A 5000-nucleotide genomic window follows, 5' to 3' on the forward strand; every position below is an offset into this window, starting at 1 on the left:
GCGAGCAGCCTCCTCAGCAGGACACTCCTTGGTTGTGGGGATAAAAGTTGCATACTTCGAAAACTTGTCCACCACAACAAAAATGCTTGCAAATCCATCAGATTTAGGCAAACCTGCAATAAAGTCCATGGATAAACTCTCCCATGGGCGCTCCGGAATAGGTAAAGGCTGTAGCAACCCAGAATGAGCCTTCAACTCGATTTTATCTTGTTGGCACACCAAACAAGTTTTTGCAGAAGTCTCCACATCGTAACTCATGTGAGGCCAATAAAATCGATCCTCCAAGAGAGCCAAAGTGTGGTGCTTGCCTGGATGTCCAGCCCATCTTGAATCATGACATTCCTTCATGACTTCCTTTTGTAAGTTCCCATGTTGGGGCACATATAGACGTTGTCCTTGAGTGTATAGTAATTCTCCCTCGAGCCAAAATCGCCTCGTTTTTGCCTCTTTAGCAAGCTCAATCAAATTTTTTGCCGTGGAATCGTGGGACAACCCTTCTTGAATGCGCTCCAATAAGGGACTATTGGGTTGGCTTATCGTTGCAAATTCCATCTTTCGGCTAAGCGCATCAGCTACAATGTTGGCACTCCCCGGCTTGTACTCCATGCTAAAATCAAACTCTGCTAGGAAAACCTTCCAACGAGCCTGTTTGGGGGACAACTTTTTCTGGGTTAGGAAATAACTATTTGTAACATTATCAGTGAATACCACGAACCTGGAACCCAGCAAATAGTGCCTCCATGTGCGCAAACAATGCACCACAGCAGTCATCTCTTTTTCTTGGACCGTGTATCTCCGTTCTGTATCATTTAGCTTTCGACTCTCGAAAGCAATTGGATGCCCTTCTTGCATCAATACTCCCCCAATTGCATAGTCTGAAGCATCCGTGCGTACCTCATATGCCTTTGTAAAATCCGGTAAAGCAAGTACAGGTTCACTCACCATTGCTTGCTTTACTTGGTCAAAAGCTTTCTCACACCGAGAGTCCCAGTCCCATACTTTGCCCTTTTTCAACAAGTCCGTCAAGGGTGTAGTGATCTTGGAGTAGCCTTCAATGAAACGTCGATAGTAGTTTGCTAAACCAAGAAAGGACTGCAATTCCGTTACCTTGGTTGGTGGCTCCCAATCGGAAATTGCTCGGACTTTGCTTGCATCCGTTCGGATCATGCCACCTCCTACAATATGGCCAAGAAAAGGCACCTCTCGTTGGGCAAATGAGCATTTTTCCTCTTTGACATACAGCTCATTTTCCCGTAGTACTTGGAACACCTCCCTCAGATGTCCAATGTGCTCCTTAAGCGTCTTACTATACACCACAATGTCGTCAAGATAAACAACCACAAAGCGACCTAAGAAAGGTTGTAATACCTTATTCATTAGGGTGTAAAATGTTGCTGGAGCATTTTTCAATCCGAACGGCATCACCAAGAATTCAAAAGACCCATACCGAGTCACACAGGCTGTTTTGGGCTCATCCCCTTCGGCTATTCTCACTTGGTAGTACCCCGATCGCAAATCTAACTTAGTAAACCATCTCGCACTACCAAGTTGATCGAACAAATCTGCAATGAGAGGACTGGGATACCTGTTCTTCACAGTGATCTTGTTTAAGGCCCTATAGTCAATGCACAATCTTAAGGACCCATCATGCTTCCTTTGGAATAACACCGGCGCTCCAAATGGGGCTTTAGAAGGTTTAATGAACCCGGCATCTAGAAGTTCCCTTAACTGCTTCCTCAATTCCTCCAACTCAGGCGGAGAAATTCGATATGGTGCCCTTGCTGGTGGCTCAGTATTAGGCAACAACTCAATCTTGTGATCCACCTCCTTCTTTGGTGGCAATGTCTTGGGCAACTCTGTGGGCATTGCATCTTGAAAAGACTGCAACAGCTGTTTCACTTCCTTTGGGATTTCCCCTCGAATTTCTCCTCCACATTGTTCCTTAAGGTGGCTAAATAGGAGACTTCGTTTCTACGTACTCCTTTGGAAAATTGGATTGCCGACAATGTTTTGCCTTCCATGTTTCCCTTTCTTTTCATTCGCACCATATAACGATGGTTCAAATCAGAGATCATCATGTAGTTCTCGGAAGGATGAATATACGCATTAAGTCGGTCAAACAAACTCAATCCTACCACAAAATCATAATCATCAAGTGGGATTACCTTAATGGTTGCCTTGCCTGTCCACTCGCCAAGTTTGAGTTCCACCCCTTTAGCCACACCCGTTATGGGAATACTTTCTGAGTTCACAATTTTTATTCGACCCGAATCTTCCTCCACTTTTAGACCGAGTTCCTTCGCCATCTCTTTAGACATGAACAAATCAGATGCACCAGTATCAACAAGGGCATTCAATTTTCTGTCTGCCACGATGATGTCCACAAACATCAGCCCATTACTCGTCTTGTCTTCAACACCGCCCAATATCGTACCAAGACTTTTGGTGTCAGGATTGGCCTCTTCGCGTGCTTCCATAGCATTGAAAGCGGCCCTCTTTGGACAAACACTCAACCTATGTGGACCTTGGCAAAGAAAGCATCTCATTGGCTCTTTCTTATCCCCTGGTCTACCATTATAAGTCCTTGGGGCTTCGCCACTCCTTTCTGTTTGCTATTTGTCTCCCCCACCATTGCCTTTGGGTCTTGGCTTGGGTTTGGAAGCATTATTATTGTCAAACTTTCTCCCACCAGCTTCGTAGAAGTTCTCTGCCTCAGCCATAGCTACGGTCAAATCGGTGATGCCTAGGCGGCGCAACTCTTGCTTAGCCCACATTCTTAGCCCATCCTCAAACATATAAAATGCTTTCTTTTCATTCAAGTCTGAGATCTGAAGCATCAGCTCACTAAACTCCCGCACATAATCTCGAACAGTGCCTTGTTGCGTAAGCCGACGCAACTTAGCACGAGCCTCCTTTTCAGCATGCTGCAGATAAAACTGCTTCTTTAATTCTCCTTGGAACTTCTCCCAAGTCCCAATGGCCGTTCCTCCACGTCTCTCATCCGTGGACCTACGTCGCCACCATAAGAGAGCAACATCAGTAAAGTAAATCGAAGCAGTGTTTACCTTAGTGGCATCATCCTCAATGCCCATTGCTCGAAAATATTGTTCCAATTCCCACAGGAAGTTGTCCACTTCTCTCGCAGACCTAGCCCTCTTGAACTTCTCGGGTTTTGGAACATCTACATGACGTTGCTTCGGTCCTGAAGTCAACATCCCATTTCCCAGAGCGACCTTACAAATTGTGAGCTCCCCCTTAAGCTCAGCAATCTCCTCTTTCATGGCAGTCACCAGGGCCTCAAGGGCTTCGTCCCTTACCGTCAGCTTGTCCGAAGTGGATCTTAGAGTGTCCAGCACGAATACCTTGTTGTCTTCCCTCAGTTCCTCCATACGGGTTAGGACCACTTCGAGTGTCTCCCTCATGTCACCAACAGACTCCTCGAGATTGACCACTCGATTTTCCAAGCTCGACAACATGTCCCTCGATCGACTAGCCTTCCTGGCCCTCCCACGGGTCTCCATTGGCTCATTCTCACCAACTTCTCTCGACATCCTTCAATAGTGCTTTCGAAAGACTGGCTCAGATACCAACTGTCACGGACTTAGGATTTTTGCCTCACAATCCGTGCGGCCTTAGGCAGTTTCTTGCTTCAAAAACGCCTAAGTCAGCCTAACTCCCACGATTTGAGGATTCAATAGAATTCCCCTTTGAAAACCAACACAAACAAAAGCGACTCAAAGATCAAACAAAGGCGAACGAAGAACGAAATAAGAATAAGCCACGAAATATCAAGAACACAAGAGAGAATAATGTTTTAGTGAATACTCTCAAGAACTCTGATTATTCCTTAAAACTCAAGTGATTTACATTGAGGGGAGAGGCCTCTATTTATAGTAGAGCCTCCCAAAATCCAACGGTACAGATCAAGTACATGAATGGCTAAGATCGAATGGTATCTACAAATCAAATCTCTAAGATTTACAAAATCATATCTCCTAAGATTACATATCAAATCTACGATTGTATATCTTCGAAGATTATGTTTCCATATGTGACGAGCTTGTAGATGGGCCTTCAATCTCTTCAAGCAATGGGTCAGTCCGATCGGGCCAAATGACCTCCTTCCCACTTGATGGATCACACGAATTTGTCATGGTTGCGGGCTCCCCTGCGCAACCCATGACACTAGTTTGCCGATGGTGTCCGAGGCTCCCGTACATCCCAGCACCTAGGGGCCGATGGTGGCCGAGGCTCCCGTACGACCAAGGGCCTATTTTGCCGATGGTGCCCTAGGCTCCCGCACGACCAAGGGCTTAGTTTGCCAATGGTGCTCGAGCCTCTCACACGACCAAGGGCCTAGGTTACCGATGGTACGGGAGGCTCCCGCACATCCAAGCACCAAGGTACCGATGGTGCTCGAGGCTCCCGCATGACCAACGGCCTAGGTTGCCGACAATGTCCGAGGCTCTCGCACATCATAGCACCGAGGTTCCGATGGTGCCCGAGGCTCCCGTATGACCAAGGGCCTAGTTTGCCGATGGTGTCCGAGGCTCCCGGACATCCCAGCACCTAGGGGCCGATGGTGGCCGAGGCTCCCACACGACCAAGGGCCTATTTTACCGATGGTGCCCGAGGCTCCCGCACGACCAAGGGCTTAGTTTGCCGATGGTGCCTGAGCCTCTCGCACGACCAAGGGCCTAGGTTACCGATGGTGCGCGAGGTTCCCGCACGACCAAGGGCCTAGGTGGCCGACAGTGTCCGAGGCTCCCGCAAATCATAGCACCGAGTTACCGATGGTGCCCGAGGCTCCCGCACGACCAAGGGCCTAGGTTGTCGATGGTGCGCGAGGTTCTCGCACATCTAAGCACCAAGGTGCTGATGGTGCTCGAGGCTCCCGCACGACCAAGGGCCTAGGTTGCCGACAGTGTCCGAGGCTCCCGCACATCATAGCACTGAGGTGCCGATGGTGCCCGAGGCTCCCGCACATCGAAGCATCGAGG

This window comes from Gossypium hirsutum, unplaced genomic scaffold, assembly GCF_007990345.1.
Source record: "Gossypium hirsutum isolate 1008001.06 unplaced genomic scaffold, Gossypium_hirsutum_v2.1 scaffold_135, whole genome shotgun sequence".
NCBI classification, from domain to species: domain Eukaryota; kingdom Viridiplantae; phylum Streptophyta; class Magnoliopsida; order Malvales; family Malvaceae; genus Gossypium; species Gossypium hirsutum.